Source organism: Ranitomeya imitator, chromosome 8 (assembly GCF_032444005.1).
Source record: "Ranitomeya imitator isolate aRanImi1 chromosome 8, aRanImi1.pri, whole genome shotgun sequence".
In the NCBI taxonomy this organism is placed as follows: Eukaryota; Metazoa; Chordata; class Amphibia; order Anura; family Dendrobatidae; genus Ranitomeya; species Ranitomeya imitator.
Genome location: NC_091289.1, coordinates 182,814,781 through 182,839,656, shown reverse-complemented (window position 1 = coordinate 182,839,656; position 24,876 = coordinate 182,814,781). Strand labels below are relative to the sequence as shown.

At 43.3% G+C, this 24,876-nt stretch overlaps 1 long non-coding RNA gene across 1 annotated transcript in view; it reads left to right on the top strand.

The window, feature by feature from the left end:
• Positions 1 to 16,477: 16,477 nt before the first annotated feature.
• The window catches only part of LOC138647549 (uncharacterized), a 35,407-nt gene continuing 27,008 nt past the window's right edge, over positions 16,478 to 24,876 (top strand). The window contains exons 1-2 of the long non-coding RNA XR_011314997.1: positions 16,478 to 16,522; positions 17,876 to 17,963. This is a non-coding gene — a long non-coding RNA (uncharacterized lncRNA). The remainder of the gene's footprint in view (positions 16,523 to 17,875; positions 17,964 to 24,876) is intronic.

Genomic DNA, 24,876 nt, shown 5'->3' with positions numbered 1-24,876 from the left:
AAACGTCTGGCTATCAGGCGCAATCCGGCGCTAGTATAACTATGAGAAAAAAACGTATCCAGCGTAAAAAAAAGTATCCGTTTTTTACAAAACTTGCCGGATTGTGCCTGAAACTAAAAACCTGATGTGTGAAAGTAGCCTTATTTCACATAAGCACTTTATTCACAAATGCAACCTATGGTGCGTTAGCACGGTTAGTTGTACTTACCATTGTTCCCTTGTTTATGCACTACTGCAGGGTTACTTTTTTGGCACATGCCCACTATACTTATTCATTTATATTCCTTTGTACCTGTTTATAGTGCATAAGAATACAGTTTATTGCTCTCCAACATTTGTTTTTTTATAGTTATATGTATATAATTTTTTTTATATCTTTTTGTGCAAATATCATTGGCAATATTGATATCCGATAACTATAATAATCTTGGCACTTCATATCCCATTTTATTAATACATTCCCTTATGTTTTTTTCTGACAACAATTTATGACACTGTCCTCTTCCTCCTCCTATATATGTCATTCAATATATATATATATATATATATATATATATATATATATAGACTGTATTGACTGACCGGTTACTCTATGGCATATAGGTATTGCTACGCTTGGTTTGTGTTAATCCTTGTGAGGTATAAGCAATTACTGTAGATGACTTTATGGGCACATTACATTTTTTGATCATTTTCTATTCCAATTTTTGAGAGGGAGAATGAACAAAAAACAGCATTTCAGGAATTTTTATTATTTTTTTTATGCCGTTCCATGTGTGGTAAAATTGATAAGGCAGCTTTATTCTTCGGGTCAGTAAGATTACAGCGATACCACATTTAAATAAATATTTTTTTTTATGTTTTGGCACTTTTACACAATACAAAAATGTTATTGCAAAAATAATTATTTTTGCATCGTTTTATTCTGAGAGATATAACTTATTTTTCCGCTGATGCAGCTGTATGGTGGTTTTAGGGACAAAATTACATTTTCAGAGATACCATGTTTATTTAGATTGGTCCGTTTGATCCAGTTTTATTCTACTTTTTGTTCGGCGGTATGATGATTCAGTATATTTTTTTGCCTCATTTTTTATTTATTTTTTAATGATGTTCACTGAAGGGGTAAACTAGTGGGACAGTTTTATAGGTTAGGTCGTTTCGGACTCGGCGATACCAAATATGTGTACTTTTTTATTTGTGTTCTTTTTTTTTTTTGTTTATTATGTGATTTAAAAAAAAAAAAAAACATTTTTACAATTTTTATTTACTTTTTTTTTATATTGTCCCAGGATGGGACATCAACTTCACTCTGACAGATTCCTGATCTAATACTTTGCAAGGGTATTAGAGCAGCATCGGACATGCAAGGAAGAGGCAAGTCAGCTCGTGCTCTGAGAATGACCTGACAGGCCACTGTCCCTGGGTTATCTAGCGGCCATCTTTGGGCCTGGGGTCACCATGGAGACCATTGACATAACACGATTGCATCACATTGTGCAGATGGGAGCACAGAGGGAGCTCCCTCTATGATACCCCGCGATGTCGCTGTCACTATTGAAAGAGGCATCATAGGGGTAAATGACTGCGATCGGTGCTAGCACCGATCGTGGGCATCGCTGCAGGGTGTCACCTTTCACTTAGAGCTGACATCCGGACTCGATCACAGTGGCGCGCAGTGTTAACCCGCACGATCACATTGCCACATAAATAAAGTGGTTTGCGGGAAAGCAGCTGCAGTGGCACCGTATATATATATATATATATATATATATATATATATATATATATATATATATATATATATATATATATATATACACACACACACACACACACACGGCGCATGTCGGGAAGGGGTTAAGTTCTCAGAGAAGATAACTTTCCTGCAAATCGAATTTCCCAGTAATATTTGCGTGAATAGACAATGTCACATCTTGTCTGATCTGATCATCTCTAAAAGAAATCAACAGAGATCCATAAAAGCGAAAGGAGCCTAAGACAGAATCTGCCTATTTCTCAAACTTCATTACCTGCTATTATCTCTATATTTCCTCCCTATAAGAAATTTCTACATAATATACATAGTAACACTCTATTTTCTATCTCATTATGCTCATATTTCACTCCTGATTCACAAATAAGCTTAATTGCTGACGTCTATATTTAATTTGTGTCAATGGGAGCCAACAAATGTTGTATAATGAAATAAAGAATATTAATAAGTTACCTCTTGTATAATGTCACGTATAAAGGCTCTGTGGAGCTGAAGCCTTGCAGTTGCACATATGGCTTATGAAAAGTTTCACTTGATTTATGATAGTTTCCAATATTTGAATGCTTCCTGCTTTCTTTATTTTTTTTATCTAATTTACGGTACCTATCCACAAACAAAAGAATTTACCATCCTCTACAAGCACAGAGATGTATGTAAATATTGAATATATTAAATTTAAACTGCAGACTGACATACAGAATATACGTAAGAGCTCCTACATCACTGACTGAACTTATGATGAGCTCAGAGGCCTAGAGATGAGGCAGAAACACTTGCTCATGTGATAAATGAAATGTGATAAATAGGGAAATGTGTTACCTCACAGAAAGAAGCAGCTGCGAGCCCCCGCTGTGTAGTCTGTATACTCTCTTAGGGTATGTGCACACGATGCATTTCCGCAGCTGCGGGTCCGCAGCAGTTTCCCATGAGTTTACATTACAATGTAAACCTATGGGAAACAAAAAACGCTGTGCACTTGAGGCGGAAAAAAACGCAGGGGTTTACATTCCGCAGCATGTCACTTCTTTCTGCGGATTCTGCAGCGGTTTTACACCTGCTCCAATAGAAAACCGCAGTTGTAAAACCGCAGTGAAATCCGCAGAAAGACCGCGGTAAATCTGCGATAAATCTGCAGCAAAAACGCAGCGTTTTTGCCCTGCAGATTTATCAAATCCACTGTGGAAAAATCCGCAGTGGACAATTCTACGTGTGCACATGCCCTCATTTTTCCTCCCCTGACCAGGAGCTGAGGTAAGCACTGACCATGAACTGGACCATCTCTGCATGATTGTTCACAGAAGATAAGACAGTACATGGCTGGGGCACATTTACAAAATTATCTCGGCACATGAAAATAATTTTTAACACATCTAATTGCGGAACTTATTATACCAGATATATTCATTAAAATACACTTTGTTCATAGGACAACCCCTTTTTGTTGCTTTACAGTGTTCACCTGACATTTAGGTAGCAGAAACAATAATTTTCATATCCACTATATCACAGCTGACCTCAATGGAAATGTCTAGATATGTATATTAGTCAGATTACAGTTGTCAAACTTCACAAACAAGTGAATCCATTGTGCTCAGTAAAGGTACCTTCACACTAAACGATATCGCTAGCGATCCGTGACGTTGCAGCGTCCTGGCTAGCGATATCGTTCAGTGTGACACGCAGCAGCGATCAGAATCCTGCTGTGATGTCGTTGGTCGGGGCTAGAGGGCCAGCACTTTCTTTGGTCGCTGGCTCTCCCGCTGACATCGCTGAATCGGCGTGTGTGACACCGATTCAGCGATGTCTTCGCTGGTAACCAGGGTAAACATCGGGTTACTAAGCGCAGGGCCGCGCTTAGTAACCCGATGTTTACCCTGGATACCATCCTAAAAGTAAAAAAAACAAACGCTTCATACTTCCCTTCGGCTGTCTGTCCCCGGCGCTGTGCTTTCCTGCACTGACTGTGAGCTGTTATGACCTGGTGGTTAGGAGCACCCGACCTGATAGTTAAACTCATACAGGACGAGCTCTGGGATGTGGGAGCTCTGCTGACCACAAGCCCTAATCCTATCGCACACACTAGAAATAGCCGTGGAGCGCTCCTGACGCTCCCTAGGCGCCTCGTCACAGCCTAAGAGCTAGCTAGCCCTAGAGAAGAAAATAAAGCCTATCTTGCCTCAGAGAAATTCCCCAAAGGAATAGGCAGCCCCCCACATGTAATGACTGTGAGTAAAGATGAAAGTCACAAACGCAGAAATGAGATAGGTTTCAGCAAAGGGAGGCACGACTTACTAAATAGACAGAGGATAGGAAAGGAATCTTTGCGGTCAGCACAAAAACCTACAAAAGACCACTCAGAGTGTGCAAAAGGGTCCTCCGCACCGACTCACGGTGCGGGGGTGCCACCCTGCATCCCAGAGCTTCCAGCTAGCAAGACAAAAACAAGATAACCAGCTGGACAAAGAAACAAGAACAATAATAACAATCAGGAACTTAGCTTCTGCAGGAGAAAACAGGACACCAGACAGATCCAGGAGCGAACTGAACCAATGCTAAAACATTGACCGCTGGCATGGAAAAACGATCTGAGTGGAGTTAAATAGAGAAGCCAACCAAAGGATAAACCACGTCACCTGTGTAAGGAACCTCAGAAGCAGCAGCTCCACTCACAGCCACCAGAGGGAGCCCACGGACCGAACTCACCGAAGTACCATTCATGACCACAGGAGGGAGCTCGACAACAGAATTCACAACAGTGAGCACAGCGGCCGGAAAGCACAGCGGTGACGTCACCGCTCTGCTTTCCGGCCGCTGTGCTCACAGCCAGTACAGAGAAGCAGAGCGCCGGGGACAGACAGCGGAAGGTAAGTATGAAGCGTTTGTTTTTTTTACTTTTAGGATGGTATCCAGGGTAAACATCGGGTTACTAAGCGCGGCCCTGCGCTTAGTAACCCGATGTTTACCCTGGTTACCGGCATCGTTGGTCGCTGGAGAGCGGTCTGTGTGACAGCTCTCCAGCGACCAAACAGCGACGCTGCAGTGATCCGGATCGTTGTCTGGATCGCTGCAGCGTCGTTTAGTGTGAAGGTACCTTAAGTTTACCAGGAACTTTAGTTCACAATTAACAACTTTGCTCTTATCTCTGAATATTTAATCAACTCTGACACTTTTGTTCAACTCAATAGGCAAATGGAGATTTTTTTCTTAAATAAACTCAATTTTCACAGTTACATAAACCAAATAAAAAAGGACATTGCCAGGTAACTGCTTGCGAGTCAATGTCCAGTGCTGAGTCAGTGGCATTAATCATGGTGAGTGGTGCCAGGTGTATGAGCGGGGTGCATGGCCTGTGCTGGTGTGTGATTTATGCTCCCATTACAGCATAGGAGAGAGGTTGAATGCTGGACTGAGTGAGAGGAGATAGGTTAACCCTTACAGGCGCAACCCCAAGTCACATGCTAAGAAGCGAGTATGTGACATTAATATTTGCGAAATGCCAGAATAATGAGAGATAATTTTTAAGGCATTTTTATTACTTACTGCAAAGTCAAAAGTTTACATACACTAAGTGTCACGGTCCCACCAGGGGGTTGATCAGCGGACGGCACAACACACACACACAACAGGATGGAAATGGGGAGAGGAAAGCCTTACTGATAGGGAAATGAGGGCTGGTCACCTCCTGCTCAAGCCTGAGCCTGACCCTGCATTCCCTAACGCCCTAAGTGGGTCCTTCCCCCCACCGCCGTCAGGAACCTCGTCGCTCGCTGTCACCTCACACTGCCCTGGCTAGTGCGCTGACCGTCAAGGGTGCTAGCCGCACCGCTGCGGATGGAACAACACAGGGGACAATGACAAACATGAAACAGACGTGGTAAAAACACAAAACTTAGCTTTACAACTTTCTCTGCTGCAAACCACCACACAGCAGAAGAAAGGCACCAGGATCACAAACTCACAAAACCAGCAGAGGCACCACTGAAACCAGAGAGCTACTTACTCCAGGCTTGGTCAATACAGAATGCTCTATTGCCGACAGTCAGCTAATGCATCAGGTGACTATATAAAGGATGGTGGGAGTGGTCACCACCCACATCAGCAGACCTACAGTAGCAACTCTGCAGTTGCAGCAAGGGAAAATACATTAACCCCTGCTGGCCTGAAAGCGAAAAAGCTACATTTAAAACATAGTGGAACCAGAGCTACCACGAATCCATGTGTATGTGTAGGTGGAGGAGAGGACAATGATGGGGGTGATGGGGCAGAAGGCAATGATTGGGTTGACAGAGAGGGCAATGATTGGGTTGACGGAGAGGGCAATGATAGGGGTGGTGGGGGAGAAAGCAATGATGGGGTGGTGGAAAGAGCAATAATGGGGAGGAAATGATGGAGGTGGTAAATTGGTAATAATGGGTGTGATGGAGAAGAGGAAATGATGGAAGCAGTGTAATGGGCAATGATGTAGGTGTGGGGGAAAAGACAATGATGGTGGTGGTGGAAAGGGCAATAATGGGGATGGTGGGGGAGGAGGAAATGATGGAGGTCATGGAATGGGTAATTATGGTGGAGAAGACAATGATGATGGCAGTGGAAAGGACAATGATGGGGTGGTGGGGAGGAAGCAGTGATAGAGGTGGTGGAATCGGTAATGATGGGATGATGGGGAGGAGGAAATGATGGAGGTGGTGGAATGGGTAATGATGGGGTGGTGGGGGAGAAGGCAATAATGGTGGCAGTGGAATGGACAATGATGGGGGTGGTGGGGAGGAGGCAATGATGGCGGTGGTGGAATGGGCAATGGGGGAGAGGGCAATAATGGGATGTGGGGGGAGGAGGACAATGAGGGGTGTGGGGGATTGGGATGGGAGGAAGGGGGATTTATAATGGATTTAGTTACAGGGGGAGGTGGAGGAAGAAGCTATTATTGATTATTATGTCTAACACAGTCCCTTAGTATAAAGTGTACTCACTTATTATGTATAGCACAGTCCCTTAGTGTATAGTGCACTCACGTAATATGTATAACACCATCCTTAGTTACATAGTTTCCTCTTTTGTTATGTATAACACCATCCCTTATTACGTACCATCCTTTCTAGTTATACAGTCATGGTCAAAGGTATTGACACCCCTGCAATTCTGCCAGATAATACTCAGTTTCTTCCTGAAAATGATTGCAAACACAAATTATTTGGTATTATTATTTTCATTTAATTTGTCTTAAATGAAAAAACACAAAAGAGAATGAAGCAAAAACCAAAACATTGATCATTTCACACAAAACTCCAAAAATGGGCCAGACAAAAGTATTGGCACCCTCAGCCTAATACTTGGTTGCACAACCTTTAACCAAAATAACTGCAACCAACCACTTCCGGTAACCATCAATGAGTTTCTTACAATGCTCTGCTGGAATTTTAGACCATTCTTCTTTGGCAAACTGCTCCAGGTCCCTGATATTTGAAGGGTGCCTTCTCCAAACTGCAATTTTTAGATCTCTCCACAGGTGTTCTATGGGATTCAGGTCTGGACTCATTGCTGGCCACCTTAGAAGTCCCCAGTGCTTTCTCTCAAACCATTTTCTAGTGCTTTTTGAAGTGTGTTTTGGGTCATTGTCCTGCTGGAAGACCCATGACCTCTGAGGGAGACCCAGCTTTCTCACACTGGGCCCTACATTATGCTGCAAAATTTGTTGGTAGTCTTCAGACTTCATAATGCCATGCACACGGTCAAGCAGTCCAGTGCCAGAGGCAACAAAGCAACCACAAAACATCAGGGAACCTCCACCATGTTTTACTGTAGGGACCGTGTTCTTTTCTTTGAATGCCTCTTTTTTTCTCCTGTAAACTCTATGTTGATGCCTTTGCCCAAAAAGCTCTACTTTTGTCTCATCTGACCAGAGAACATTCTTCCAAAACGTTTTAGGCTTTTTCAGGTAAGTTTTGGCAAACTCCAGCCTGGCATTTTTATGTCTCGGGGTAAGAAGTGGGGTCTTCCTGGGTCTCCTACCATACAGTCCCTTTTCATTCAGACGCCGATGGATAGTACGGGTTGACACTGTTGTACCCTCGGACTGCAGGGTAGCTTGAACTTGTTTGGATGTTAGACGAGGTTCTTTATCCAACATCCGCACAATCTTGCGTTGAAATCTCTTGTCAATTTTTCTTTTCCGTCCACATCTAGGGAGGTTAGCCACAGTGCCATGGGCTTTACACTTCTTGATGACACTGCGCACAGTAGACACAGGAACATACAGGTCTTTGGAGATGGATTTGTAGTCTTGAGATTGCTCATGCTTCCTCACAATTTGGTTTCTCAAGTCCTCAGACAGTTCTTTGGTCTTCTTTCTTTTCTCCATGCTCAATGTGGTACACAAGGACACAGGACAGAGGTTGAGTCAACTTTAATCCATGTCAACTGGCTGCAAGTGTGATTTAGTTATTGCCATCACCTGTTAGGTGCCACAGGTAAGTTACAGGTGCTGTTAATTACACAAATTAGAGAAGCATCACATGATTTTTCGAACAGTGCCAATACTTTTGTCCACCTCCTTTTTTATGTTTGGTGTGGAATTATATCCAATTTGGCTTTAGGACAATTCTTTTTGTGTTTTTTCATTTAAGACAAATTAAATGAAGATAATAATAACAAAGAATTTGTGTTTGCAATCATTTTCAGGAAGAAAATGAGTATTATCTGACAGAATTGCAGGGGTGTCAATACTTTTGGCCATGACTGTATATGATGCCCTCCCTTATTATATAGCTTCCTCTACTGTTATGTACAGTGCTGTCTCTTTCAGAGTGTATTCTTGTTATTTTGTTTTTCACAGCGCCCTCTTTTATTACATAGTCCCCTCTCTTGTTAGATATAAAATGACTACTGATGGAGGAGCCATGACCAGACGACCAGTCCATCAGCTCCTCCTTTAGAAAAGAAGCTTTCCCATGCTCCATCAGCCATCACTGCATTATACAGCAAAGGATACTTTCACACTTCCGTCAGTACGGGCCCGTCGCAATGCGTTGGGCCGTCGTACCGACGGACGTTGTGAAATAACTGCATGACGTGGGCAGCGGATGCAGTTTTTCAATGCATCCGCTGCCCATTCTTCAGTCTGGGGAGGAGGGGGCGGAGCTTTGGCCACGCATGCGCGGTCGAAAATGGCGGATGCGACACACAAAAAAAGTTACATGGAACTTTTTTTGTGCCGACGGTCCGCCAAAACACGACGCATCCGTCGCACGACGGATGTGACGTGTGCAGGGTCGGCGTCAGCACCCGGCGTACCTGGGCAAGTGCTGGGGCCCTGGCGAGACAGAGGGGCCCATTCAAGGCCAGCGTTAGGGGCAGGCAGCTGCCAGTGCCTAGGACCACCGCTCCCCCAGGGGCCCTCAGCTAGCGGCACATCACGCAGCTGACTCAGCAGGGGAGAGGGAGCGGCCGGGGGCTGTCTAATTATACTCACCTACCTACTCCTGGCGGCTGGCGCGGTCCCTGCAGGTCCCCGGCTCCCCAGCTTCTTCCTGTACTGAGCGGTCACATGGTACCGCTCATTACAGTAATGAATATGCGGCTCCACCTCCCATAAGGGTGGAGCTGCATATTCATTACTGTAATGAGCGGTAACGGTGACCGCTCAATACAGGAAGAAGCTGCCAGCGCCGGGAAGCAGGGACTGCACAGCGCCAGGAGCAGGTGAGTATAACGGGGAGGGGAGGGGAGCGCAGCGCTGTGCAATATTCACCTGTTCCTCGTTCCAGCCGCCGCTCCGCCTCCGTCTTCAGCATCTTGTGCAGTGACGCTGAGGTCAGAGGGCACGGTGACGTGGTTAGTGCGCGCCCTCTGCCTGAGCGTCAGTGCAGAAGACGCTGAAGAAGATGGAGCGGCAGCTGGAACGAGGACAGGTGAATATTGAAAGTGCCAGGGCCTGAGCGACGGAGAGGTGAGTATGTGATTTTTTTTATCGCAGCAACAGCAAATGGGGCAAGTGTCTGTATGGAGCATCTTATGGGGCAATAACGTTTGTGCAGCACTATATGGGGCAAGTGTCTCTATATACTACATGACTGTTCTATATACTACATGGCTGTGCTATATACTACGTGGGCCGTGTTATATACTACGTGGGCTCTTATATGCTACGTGGGCTGTGCTATATACTATATGGCTGTTCTATAAACTACGTGGGCCGTGTTATATACTATGTGGCTGTGCCATATACTATATGGGCTGTTATATGCTACGTGGGCTGTGCTATATACTACGTGGCTGTGTTATATGCTACGTGGGCTGTTATATACTACATGGCTGTGTTATATGCTACGTGGCTGTGCTATATACTACGTGGGCTGTGTTATATACTACATGGCTGTGTTTATATGCGATCATGAATCGTGGTATGTGTTAAAGGGGGGGCCCACTGAGACTCTTTCGCCCGGGGTCCTCAAAAACCTGGAGCCAGCCCTGAACGTGTGGCCATATATCGCAATGTGTCGCTAATGCAAGTCTATGGAGAAAAAACGCATCCTGCGGGCAACTTTGCAGGATGCGTTTTTTCTCCAAAACGGCGCATTTCGACGTTGGCCAAACAACGGAAGTGTGAAAGTAGCTTAACAAGACGGTATGTAATAAAAAACAGGGCTTTATAAAATCCAATATGTAAGGGACGGTGCTGTACATAACAAGAGAGGGCACTGTATAATAAGGGACGGCAATATACATAATGAAGGAGTCTATGTAAAATATACATGTATGTGTGAGTGGCTATATATATATATATATATATATATATAGCCACACACACACATACATGTATATTTTACATAGTCTCCTTTATTATGTATGTAGCTTCTTTGTCGCCTTGAAAGGAGGGGGGCCAAGACACATTTCCTGCACAGGGGCCCCAAGCTGTCTGTGTCCACCCCTGCAATAACCTTTGTTACCAGAATCTTGTCCTGACACACGTAACATCTTGTCTACATTAACTTTAACCTATATATAGCTATGGGCAGGATGGATCAGGGTGAATGCTGAAGACTCCTAGAAAAACCATTAGTCACAAGTTAATGCAACCAAATCAATTAACAAAGGGAGGAAATTATCACATACCGCACTGCATTCTTATGAAGAACAGTGTAGCATTCATAATTACATTAGACTAATATATACTGCAATCTACTTATAATCTATAATCCCAGTTTAAATTAAAATGAGCTTTTTGGCAGAACAAATGTACTTTAGCATTACCAAAGTATGTGATACATCTACAAATGAGGGACAGGTACAAACGCAGTAAGAGCATAGCACAGCATCTTGTTCTCAGTCTATGACAAGCATAAATGTATTGTGCTGCTATGTCCACTGTGTTTTCTCCTCAGGGTATGTGCACATGATACCTTAATTCCAAACACAAAGCCTCTGAGGTTTTCGTAGGGAAAGCCAATTCAGGAAAAAGTCGTCACTATTTTATCTTAAGTGACTTTGCCGGCGAGTTTGCCAACTTTTTTTCAATGCCATCTTTTTCCTGTGATTTAAATTAGAGAGAGCAGGCAGCTTCTGTCATGTATCTGTTGTCGGGTATCCCTGGACCAACCGGGTCCTTTCCTGTCCCCAACGCTAGGTGCGCCCTAGCTCACCCTGCTCCCCGGATTACTTCTGATGTTGAAGATGCTGGGGCGACGTACCTAACCTTAGCTCCTGGATCCGTCCTCAGTCTGTACCCTTCCCCCAACCAGCCAAGAAGGAGTAGTAGTGTACAATAGTACACCCACCAAACGAACAAGGTAATACGAACAGGGGTAATGAAAAATACCAAACATATAAATGTACTCACACATACAACAGTGGACTGCACCTGGGAGTGGAAGATGGGGTTAAACAAAAATTGAGAAGAAAGGGAATTATCACACACTCAAAACCTAGCAACAGTCTCAGATAAATCCACCAAATGCCTTCTCCAATGATAACCAACAACAACCTCCAGCCATGCAGCATAAGCTAGCTCTGACAATGAGTGCTAGCCAGGACCCAGATGATATAGAAGATGGGAGTGGCTAACAGTGCACAGCTGAGAGCCTTAATGCTCCAGGAGCTCTCAACTGAGCAGATTAGCCCCTGCACTGCTAAAATAAATTTAAACCATTTAATATGAAAGTGAAGTGCATTTATAAGTACAGGAGTAGGAGAAATCAGACGCTGTGGTCTTCTGGCTCCTATCTGCCACAGTAAACCCATGACAGCTTCGTTAGGAAGAATGAACTGATTACATCTTTATTGTTAAAGTTCAAGGAAAAGACGCTGAAATGGTTAAAAGACGTAACAAAAGACTGATCATGTGCACAACAATGTCGTTTTTACATTCCTGTCCATTATGTTCACTTTTTCGGCGGATCTGTGGTGCTTTTTCATGTGGAATGTGCCTTAAAAAGACGTTGTGTGCACATAACTTTACTTAGCTGGATGTATAGTTTCTCTTTCTCCTCCAAGGAGGAAGAAGTCAGAGATTCTTATAAAATTATTGTCCCTCACTAGTGAGAATATATGGAGCAACATTCTATCAGGATAATGGCCTCATCTTAAAAAGTCTCCTGGTCACAGTGTTGGTCTAGTTTGCTCTCCCCGCTTTGACTGTGCTGCTTTATTTGCCTTTGTGCCGGCTAGCAAGTACTTCCCTTGAAACCCAACCATTGTGTAACATTGATAAAATAAAATCCAGCTCACTGTGATTGCATATTGAGCATTAAGGGTATGCAGACACCTGAAACGCGTTGCTGCGGGTCATGTGAATTTGTATAGTTGCCTGTGTATGTCCTCCTAATTGCTTATGTGAATAAAGAATTACATTTTGTAGAGCTGAAGTCCCTTCATTTTGCGTTGTGTAACATCCTATCTTTTTTTTTACAACAGTTTGTAGTCGTCTGAGAAGTGAGGAGAACAATTGCTGGAGTTTTAGGAGCAGAATGTCAGGGCCTTCATCAGGGCAGTACCCTTAGGGTATGTGCACACGTATTCTGGGTCCACTGCGGATTTTTCTGCAGCGGATTCCAGCAGATTTGATAAATCCACAGTGGAAAACCGCTGCGGATTTATCGCAGATTTACCGCGGTTTTTGTGCGGTTTTCACTGCGGTTTTCCATAAGGGCAGTTGTAAAACCACTGCGGAAAACGCAGAAAGAAGTGACATGCTGCAGAATGTAAACCGCTGCATTTCCACGCGTTTTTTTCCGCAGCATGTGCACAGCGTTTTTGGTTTCCCATAGGTTTACATTAAACTGTAAACGCATGGGAAACTGCTGCGGACCCGCAAAATCCGCATCGTGTGCACATAGCCTTACTGTTGCATGGGACAAGGTGAGCAGGAATAAAGAGTGGGGGCCCGGACCCAGTCTGAGCTCCCGCCCTCTTGTGTTTCTGCTCACTGGCCCCAGGATATAATGAAGTATTGCATGCCTGCGCTGCTGGCTGCGCACATCTCGGAACGAGATGTCTTCCTGGAGCTTCACGGGACAGCTGTGCAGCTCTGAGGTGACATCAGAGGAGAGGTGAGTGATTATTTAATTTTTAATTTATGTAACAATATATAGGGCCCATGATACTGTATGGAACAATATATGGGACCCATAATAGTGTATGAATGACTATGTGGTTCCCATAATACTGTATGGAGGACTATGCGGTGCTCATAATACAGTATGGAGGACTATGTGGTGCCCGTAATACTGTAAGGAGGACTATGTGGTGCCCATAATACTATATGGAGGACTATACTGTCCAGTCTAAAATGATAAGTCTGCAGTCACTCTGTGTGACTCCACACATTGAATCCCCCCCAGTGCACGCACCGTGCACTGCGAGGATTCACCGGTTTCTGAGCTATTGTAGAATTTTCAACAGATATCACTCATGTAAGGTAAGAAGTAAGTGAAATCTTTTGAATTGTACTATACCTATATTTCTTAACCGTGCATCTTGAATCGCAGTATGTGTTAAAGGGGCCCATTGAGACTCTTTTGCCCAGGGCCCATGAAAACCTTGAACCAGTCCTGCACTCATATGACGCGATCTGGTCTGATGGGCGTCGCTAGCCTTGCTCGTATTTTTGTGAGCACATTGCCACTTTTAATTTTGTTGTATATTTTTTATATATTGACACAATCATTATTATAATGAGACAACAAATTAAAATGATCATATTCTGGCTATTCAAATGCCAGTAGACCTGCGACTGTGCATCGTGGTCTATGCATTGTGGTCCATACTCAGACAGTGATACATAGACATCTAAATGAGGCTTTAAATTAATTAGGAAATGTGAAAATATTCCTGCTCCACGAGGATAAAAATACTTTATTTAGATAATTATCTAAAATTATCATAGGAGAAAAAGGCAACATGTTTCAAATGGAAGAATGTGATCTTAATCATGATCTAAAAAAATGGCAAAAAACGGTGAGTAAGAAAGGGTAGAAGGTTTCCGTTAAAATTATGTCAAACAGGTGGGAAACACGTAACTCCAAGCAGATAAGCAGAATAATCCATCTATTTTAAAAGAGAAATTACATATTGAACAGTTAACAATTGTGCAAATAACATTAATTACAATAATAAAGACCCAAAAAAGGGAGAAAAGCAGACAATATTATATTCTAATTAAAAATAAATTGTTTTCATAGGTTTAAACATTTAGGAGATGTAATGTCAAGTGTGAACATCCACAAAGCTTCTCGATCCAGTAGGCGCCTCCTGATATTCCCACTTCTGGGTAAATAATGAATTCTTTCTATTCCATAGACTCTGAATGTTGATATGTTCCTATGATAATCAACAGATACTTATTAACTTTTATTATCCGCCTTTTATGACATTTTATTTTATACCACTGCTAAGAATTGAATGATTGCACTTGAAACGCGTTGGATTTTTTCATCTATGATACTTTTGGATTATGAAGCTTTAATATCACAATAGAGATTCAATATTTTTATCCATGAGGAGCTGGAATATTTTCAGATTTGTATCTATCGGTGTTCCAGAAAGCGGACACATTAGGTAATGTTGATCTTCTAAGCCCAAGGTCCAGGTGGGCACGCGGGTCACGGGCATCGGTGCAGCAGGCAAGTGCTGCACACGAAAAATAGCCGAGTTACTGGAGGCAAACAAAGTCACAAAGGTATCCTGGAAGATTCAAGTGGACAGGAGATGCCATTGATGCCGCAAGCGGACGCATAGAGGCAAAATGAAAGTCATAAAGGGGTCCTGGAAGCCACAAGTGGACAGGAAACATCCAGATACATAGAAGCAAACAAAGTTTTAAAGGGGTTATGGACGCTGCAAGCGCACAGGAGACGTCCTTGAATCAGCAGGCAGACACAAAGGGAAACTAAGTCATAAAGGGGTTCTGAAAGCTAAAAGTAGACAGGAAACATCTAGGAAGCCACCAGCAGACATGTAGAGGCAAACGGAAAGTGTTAAAAAGGTAATGTAAGCCACAAGCAGACAGGTAATGTCCTCTAAGCCACAAGCGGACACATACTGGCAAAATGAGAGTCTTAAAGGGGTCCTAAAAGCCGCAGACAAACGGATGAAGTCCTAAAGACCACTGACAGGTTTCAGTGTTACTTAAAGCTGAAAACAAACAGGTGAAGTCGTGAAGGCCACTGACAGGTAGTAAGGTTACAGGAAGCCGCAGACAAATAGGTGAAGTACAGAAGGCCACTGACAGGTATCAGGGTTACTAAAAGCCGCAGAAAAACAGGAGGGATTATGGTGACTGCAGACAGGTAGAAGACAAATCTTTGGAGTAAGAAAGTATAAATACCATGGAAGATGAAGGCAGCTGAGAGACATCATGGAAATCACTGAACACTCAGCAGATATCCTAGAATACCGGGAACAGATAGCCGACAGAACTCTGGAGTAACTAGAAAGTGTGGAAACCATGGAAGCTGCAGGCAAACACCTGAAGCCCTAAAGACCGCTGACAGGAAGCAGGGTTACTGGAGGCTGTAGGCAAGCAAGTGCATTTATGATGACCATTGACAGGCAGCATAGTTATTGGAAGCCGCATACAAACAGGCGACCTTATGAAGACCACTGACAAGCAGCAGGGTTACTGGAAGCAGCCGACAAGGTTTTAGCTGCAGTAATGATGTCAGGCTGACATCACGAGTCACTGCTATAGTTAATCACTGAGCTCAATGGCTGTGCAGAGACAATTTTTTAGAAAAAAAAACAGCCTTCTAGTTCAGAAAAGGTGAAGAATACAGCTTTTATCAGCCTGTGTATGCAAGTGATTAAAGTACTAAAAAATGACAAAGCATACTGGGCTGAAACATTTTGTACACCGGCTAAAAAAAATGTGTATTAAAGAAAACCTATTTCTCTGTTTTCACATCCTGACAGCCACAATTATATATAGCAAGAATAACTAACATTTGCAGGTTCAAGGATTGTGACACGTCACACGAGCTGTGGCCCCGACTGGGGTTGTCTCAGCTTCTTTCTCTCATTCCTCACATAATTGTATTCCATTGTATAATGTGATGACTGTACCTAATTGAGATGTTCTGCTATTCCTGCATCCCAGTGTCAGGTGTGAACAGTGAAAGGGATGCTATTTTGTACAGGTACCTGACTCATGTAACTAGTTGGCACTGCCCCCTTTATTTAAGCCATTGTCACCTTCCAGGCCTCACACTTGCCCTTATCAGCCAGGAGGATTACACAGAGGGTACAAGCACTCAGGTGAGGATGGAAAATCTCATTTTTTTGTCATTTATTCCTGGAAAATGATTTGTTTATTCCAAGTTATTTTACTTGAAGCTTGAAATAAAATACTCAGGATCAGTCATTCACCAAATGACTACATTTTCCTAATCCTCTTTTTCTGTAAATCTATTTATCCAATAGATATTTCATACATATGTATTTTTCTATTTCTAAATTTAGGAGTGGGTCTATTTTCCACCTTCAGATAAATAGGTTCATCCACTATAATGAATTTCTTGGAAAACTATTTCACAAGTCAATCAACAGCTTTGTCATTCTACATGAATATGTACTATCAATCTAGCCATATATTTATCTGTCCATTCTTTTATATCTCTGTCCGTCTATCTATCTATCTAGAAAAATCAAAGAAGCAGCACACCATCATTTTAGTCCAAAAAAGCTATTTTAAGAGCCCATTTGTGCGTGACGTTTCGGCTCTGTGTGTGAGACTTTTTCCAGTCTCACACACGGAGCCAAAACATTGCGCACAAATGGACTATTAAAATAGCTTTTTTTGGACTAAAATGATGGTGTGCTGCTTCTTTGATTTTTCTAATATAAGGACTGGTATTTACCTGTGAAGCCTTGCACCCAACTATTGCCATTGTTCAGGTGCTGCTCTCTGCTCATTTTTTTTTCTATCTATCTATCTATTATTATTATTATTATTATTATTGCTATCTATCTCTAAGCAAATTTGTTACAAAACATCATAACTGCTATTTTTAGGAGAAAATAAAAGAATAAGAATCAGAAAAAGCTAATTTTATGAGATTGTAATTTTACAGATACCTCAATGTGTATAAATTCAGGATCATATTAATGAATGAACAGTTCTTATTAATCTCACTGATGTCATAACTGTTTTCTAATCATTTTTAAAGATCAGAAAAAAAATGTTCTATTTATTTAGGCAAGCTTTGTAAGGAAAAGGGTGCAATAAAATGTGAAAACCATGGGTCAAAAGGAATTTGTTTTTAATTTTTGTTATAAGGAAACATTTAAGTTGTGACTGTGTGAGTGTTAATATGCAAATTGTCTCTTCAGAGAGGAAGAGGACTAGAATTATAGTGCCACTTAGGATAAGTCATGTGACAAGGCTCGTTAAAGGGTCGACATTGACTGCTAGGATTGCTACTTCCAATAGGTGGCACTAGAGTTCTAGTCCTCTTCCTCTCTGATGAGACAATTTGCATATTTCCCAGAGGAGCATTGCGGCTTTAAGTCTCCTCATCTCGACATGCTTAACATGTCACTCTCCGCAAGGAGAAACGATACTTCTTGAGTGTTAATACTAAACTGGATTTCTCAATGATGCATCCACAGACACTGGGGACACAGAAGGAAAAGGTCTGAGACTCTGATCTCAGAATGAACTGGAAGGCGCTCACCAAGCTCGGGCTGCTCCTAGCAGGTAAGTGGATAAATCTTTTCACTAGACATAGGTCTTGAAAGAGAATTTTTCACAAATTTGCACCACCTCCATCCTTTCAAAAATTCCAAAAGTTTAGTAACCTGCAAGCATTGTGTAGGGCCCTCTTTCAGTATTTTTGAAACATTAAGCCCTCTAGCTTTCAAGGAAAGTATCATCACCAGAAACAGCCTATTGGTTTTTATGATCCCTCACTACAGGATGAGTTATAATAAAAACTAATAAAGAAATACAAGAGCACAATAGGGTCTTATCCAGGTTAAAAGTTTGATGAATAAATGCAAAACCGCTCACCTTGTAAGGTTGTGTGAGACACAACACTTAAAGAGCCTAAAGGCCAGATGCAGCAGCTTCCATAAAATATCAATAAAACTAACTGGACTGGAAGTGTTTCAGCGCTCTCTGGAAATATCCGCAGCATCTGAGTGCAGAGCAGGTTGTCAATCAAACAGCCGCACTCACCGTATAGTGAGCAGTCACTGTTATCATCCCCTGCCCTGCACAGGGAGGATATAAGTTTATTTTCTGCTTGTAGCTGCTCCTCCAGTAAGATATCAAAACATGCTTTTAATGCTATTTAACTGCAAAGTAACCCTATAACTGCAGGTAAATAGCATTTTTGGACATATCATGTTCCCTTTAAAACAAGACTGAGATTTTATATTTTCTGTTAAAGTAATTCTAATCTATAGTTGAATTTTGTTCAAGAAAGGTAGGTTAGTCACAAGGTTTGAGAAAGTGTTTTCTGACTGTAATCTATGGTGAACAATAGTCATGTGACAAAGCCCCATTTTTATATCTCACCTATTTAACAAGAAAATGAACCTGTCACATTGAACATGCAGAGGCGGTCGTAGTTTCACCAGGGCTATGGCTGCCATGAGGACTACAGACCCTTCTGCTGTAAAAGGAGTCACCTGTATTATAAATGACACATGGTAGGTGAGGGCCTATTACAGATTTTACATTGGGAAGTTGCACCTATAGCTACTAAGTCTTCTTCAGACAAGTCTCCACTACTAACACTGATCACATGCCACAGGTTCCTTGGTTGCTGTTTTTAGGACACCCGTCTCTGTTCTCTTTTAAATGCTACCACTAATGACCGCCAATACGTCTTTTAACTGACCTGAGATATAAGAGAATAGCCTCCCCATACAGGTGATATTCCAGCAGCTGTCGGCTGTACACTATAGCTGATAACTTCCTGCATCAGCCATGATCAGTGTTTGCACCGTCCAAATCTGTTTAACCCCTTAGATGCTGCTGTCAATAGTGACTACATCATATAAATGGTTAACAGAGTGTGGGGGCTTCCTCTTTATCCCAATTGGTGTCCTCAGATCATCATTTTGTGGTCCTGATGTTTGCCATGGCAATTCATGACCAAATAGCGGGCTTAGAGTCTGGCGGCTATAGTAACCTGTTCAGAAGATAGCGACATTTAGGAGGTAAAAATCAACTTTTTCATTCCTGTCATATTTTGCATTAATTCTTGAAAAGCACCTGAAGGGTTAATAAACTACCCGACAGCAGTTTTCAATATGTTAGGGGGTGCTGTATTTAAAATGGTATCACTTATGCGGGTTTTCCAATATATATAGGACCCCTAAAGGAACATCAAACATGGATAGGTCCCATAAAAAAATATTTTTTTATAAATTTCCTTGAAAAAATGAAAAGTGACTGCTACATTTTAAAACCTCCTAAAATGCTTGCAAAATAAAATAACATTTTAAAAATGGTGCTGATGTAAAGCAGGCATGTAGAAAATGTTATTTATTGACGTTTTGCTGTGGTGTGATTATCTGGATTAAATGGATAATCATTCAAAGTTTGAAAATAGCTAATTTATTAACATTTTTTCTCAAATTTCTGATATTTTTTATAAATAAACAAAACATATCAACCTAAATTTACCATTATCGTAAAGTCTAATGTGTCACGAAAAAACAATCTCAAAATCACAGGGGTTTGTTGAAGCGTTCCAGAGTTATTACCACATTAAGTGACACTGGTCAGATTTTAAAAATTTGACTCCGTCACTAAGGGGTTAAATGTACTGTAAATGAGAAGTTAAAATTGCATCTTTTTGTGTGCTTGTTACGGTAATTTGAAATGTACTGTAATTTAATAATATGCACCTTTTTGGGTTTCTCACCCTCTTTTGATCTCCTTACAATGGTGGCATTATGTTTGCTCTGGGGTTGCCATGGAGTTAACAGACTTCTGTGTGTCCTCCCTGTTGTATAACCTCCATCTACTGATAATAGTATAGGTGACGTGACATGAAGCCCTTGTCCACAGATGTTTGTCTGTAGATTGTACTATGCTGACAGCCAGCGCAATATAGAAATGACTGAAGTAGTGACAAACAGGAGAAGGAGTTTGTCAGCTTAAAGCAGTTGATTAGTTACCGGTAATTATTTTACCTTTAACAAATCTGATAGAAATGTGATTTGGGGGTATTACAGGTTGTGCACTATTTTCTGCATTTGTAAATCACTGCCTGTGTACAACCTCTCTCATTGCTCTAAAAATGACAGCTGATGGAGAAACACATGACCACATCTGTCCATAAGCCACATTATTATGATCCGATGTGAACAAAAATCTGCCTCCTAATTAGAGAGGAGCGAACCTTTCAAGGTTCGGTTCAGGGAATGTCCCGATGTTTGACAAACATACCAAACCACATTGACTTTAACGGTAGGCAAAACCAAAACACATGGACAACATGTTCAGGTGGCCAAAATAGATAAAATTAGGGGAAAACACCAGGAAAAGTGGCATCAAGTGACCCATCAATTGCGCTATAAATAAATCCTTTTTAAAAAGATTGACACGAGTTCCCATATATTTTGGATAACCAGCCAGGCAAAACTGACAGCAGCGGGCTGCAACCCTCAGCTGTCAGTGTTAGCAAGGCTGGTTATCAAGAATAGAGGCGTCCCTACGCTGTTTTTTTAATTATTTAAATAAATAATTAAAAAAAAAAAGGTGTGGGGTCCCCCCATTTTTGACAACCAACCAAGCTAAAGTTGACAGTTGGGGGTTTGTATTCTCACCAGACAATGCAAAGGTGACATCAACCCCATAAATAGGAACCCCACTTGCCACTGCCACAGGGCAAGTGGGAAGAGTCGGGCAAAGCACCAGAATTGGCGCATCTAATAGATGCGCCTTTACTGGGGTGCCTGCAGTCTGCTATTTTTAGGCTGGGGGGCCAATATCCATGGCCTCTTACCAGCCTGAGAATACCAGCTGTCAGGAATCCCCTGACCGCTGCCACAAATTCGTCACGATTCACACCGTGACCGTCACCCCTACGTCACGGGTTGGGGTGACTTTAGGCCAACAGACGGCTATCACATGTGCAGGGGGGCTTATCTTAGTTATCCCTCCACTGCTAACAATGTGATGAGAAAACACACACAAGGCTATTGACCTCTTAGTTTACAGCAGGGGCTTATTCTAGGTATCCCACTGCTTTCAATATACCACAAACTGCAGGGATTTACCGTATATACTCGAGTATAAGCCGACCCGAGTATAAGCCGACCCCCCTAATTTTGCCACAAAAAACTGGGAAAACTTATTGACTCGAGTATAAGCCTAGGGTGGAAATGCAGCATATACCGGTGAATTTAAAAAATAAAAATAGATCATTATTTCCCCATAGCTGTGCCATATAGTGCTCTGCACCGTTCATATTTCCCCATAGCTGTGCCCCATATACAGTGCTCTGCACCGTTCATTGTGCCCCATAGCTGTGCCATATACGGTGCTCTGCACCGTTCATTGTGCCCCATAGATGTGCCATATACGGTGCTCTGCACCGTTCACTGTGCCCCATAGATGTGCCATATACGGTGCTCTGCACCGTTCATTGTGCCCCATAGATGTGCCATATACGGTGCTCTGCACCGTTCACTGTGCCCCATAGATGTGCCATATACGGTGCTCTGCACCGTTCACTGTGCCCCATAGATGTGCCATATACGGTGCTCTGCACCGTTCATTGTGCCCCATAGATGTGCCATATACGGTGCTCTGCACCGTTCACTGTGCCCCATAGATGTGCCATATACGGTGCTCTGCACCGTTCACTGTGCCCCATAGATGTGCCATATACGGTGCTCTGCACCGTTCATTGTGCCCCATAGATGTGCCATATACGGTGCTCTTCACCGTTCACTGTGCCCCATAGATGTGCCATATACGGTGCTCTGCACCGTTCACTGTGCCCCATAGATGTGCCATATACGGTGCTCTGCACCGTTCATTGTGCCCCATAGATGTGCCATATACGGTGCTCTGCACCGTTCACTGTGCCCCATAGATGTGCCATATACGGTGCTCTGCACCGTTCACTGTGCCCCATAGATGTGCCATATACGGTGCTCTGCACCGTTCATTGTGCCCCATAGATGTGCCATATACGGTGCTCTGCACCGTTCACTGTGCCCCATAGATGTGCCATATACGGTGCTCTGCACCGTTCACTGTGCCCCATAGATGTGCCATATACGGTGCTCTGCACCGTTCACTGTGCCCCATAGATGTGCCATATACGGTGCTCTGCACCGTTCACTGTGCCCCATAGATGTGCCATATACGGTGCTCTGCACCGTTCATTGTGCCCCATAGCTGTGCCCATATACGGTGCTCTGCACCGTTCACTGTGCCCCATAGACACTGTGCCCCATAGATGCTCCACATAAATCTCTGCCGCCGCTGCTGCTGCTGCAATAAAAAAAAAAAAACACATACTCACCTCCCTTGATTGCAGCTCCCAGCGTCTCGTTCCGGCGCCTCCATCTTCCCGGCGTCTCTGCTCTGACTGATCAGGCAGAGGGCGCCGCGCACACTGTATGCGTCATCGCGCCCTCTGCCTGAACAGTCAGAGCGCAGACACCGGGAAGATGGAGGCGCCGGCCGGGAAGATGGAGCGACGCCCGGCGGCTGGAACGAGGACAGGTGAATATGCTATACTTACCTAGTCCTGGCGATCCTCGCGCTGTCCCTCTGCCTGGTCTTCGGTGCCGCAGCTTCTTTCTCTATCAGCGGTCACCGGCACCGCTGATTAGAGGAATGAATAGGCGGCTCCGCCCCTATGGGAGGTGGAGCCACTTATTCATTTCTGTAATGAGCGGTCCCACGTGACCGCTGAAGAGGGGAAGACACTGCAGCACAGAAGCCCGTGGGACGGCAGGGACAGCGCGAGGATCGCTGGGACTAGGTAAGTATACCTCAGCGCCCTCACCCGCCGACCCTGCCACCCACCTTGACTCGAGTATAAGCCGAGAGGGGCACTTTCAGCCCAAAATTTTGGGCTGAAAATCTCGGCTTATACTCGAGTATATACGGTATGTAAATCCCGCTTACAGTTCCACTTAACACTTGCAGCTCTCTGGCACCCCCTTACTCTCAGGTCAGATTAGGTACTGCACCCTGGGTAATTAGTCGCCAGAAAGGCTGCCTGCTATGTACTGGCTATTGGGCACGCTGCAGCGACGCGATAAACTACTCCCACTCAGGCAGGAACAATAATTATCAACACCGCAGTCGCTACAACATCACCCCAAAAGCCTGCACGGTATCACTGCCACCAGCTTCGATTAAACGGGTCTGAAGCTAACCCAACACAGTAGCGTAATTCTCTTCCAGAGACTTAGGATACGGTTGTTAGAGCATGGAGAATGAACTAACATATAATAGTATATCCCATAAAAAATTAGGCAGTGCTTTATCAAAAATATTTTATGAAGATGTTACAAATGAGACAATTGCAAATATGTACAAGGGTAATTATGAAATAAACAGGGATTAAATAAGAAAAGGTAACACTCACATGTTCAAAGCGTGGCAGGCAACCAGGCTAGTGGAGTTTTTTCCATACGTCCCAGCTCATTGGACGTGCTGCTGGCTTCAGGAGAAGACAAGAAGTCAAGAAGAAGTCTGAGCTGGGGAAGCCTGCCACAAACTTAAAATCTTAAGGCTGTGACATCACAGAAAGGCTGGCTTATCCAGACCCTCCTCTCTCTACATTCTGACTAAACTTTAAACTATTTTCTCTGATTTCTATAACTTCACTACAAAACATGTCAGCTGTTGTGAATTCTGTGGCAGAGCTCCCTCCTGTGGTCACAAGTGGTACTTCGGCTGGTTCTCTCTGTGAGCTTCCGTTGGTGGAGGAAAGTGGTACTGCGGCTTCTGAGTTTCCTTCCTCAGGTGATGTGGTGAAGTCGTTAGGTGCTGCTCTATTTAACTCCACCTAGTGCTTTGATCCTGGCCTCCAGTCAATGTTCTAGTATTGGACCTGTTTCCTCCTGGATCGTTCCTGTGGCCTGCTGCTCTGCATAGCTAAGTTCCTCTTTGCTATTTGTTTGCTGTTTTTTTCTGTCCAGCTTGTCAATTTGTTTTTTACTGCTTGCTGGAAGCTCTGGGACGCAGAGGGTGTACCTCCGTGCCGTTAGTTCGGTACGGAGGGTCTTTTTGCCCCCTTTGCGTGGTTTTTGTAGGGTTTTGTGTTGACCGCAAAGTTACCTTTCCTATCCTCGCTCTGTTCAGAAAGTTGGGCCTCACTTTGCTAAATCTATTTCATCTCTACGTTTGTCTTTTCATCTTAACTCACAGTCATTATATGTGGGGGCTGCCTTTTCCTTTCCGTGCCGAGTTGCATAGGGAGCGTTAGGCGCAATCCACGGCTGCCTTTAGTGTGGTTGGAGAGGATTAGGGATTGCGGTCAACAGAGTTCCCATGTCTCAGAGCTCGTTCTTGTTTTTTTGGGTTATTGCCAGGTCACTGTATGTGCGCTGACCTCTATGTCCATTGTGGTACTGAATTACCTTTCATAACAGTACTGGAGGCGCAAAGTACTAATGATTCTCAA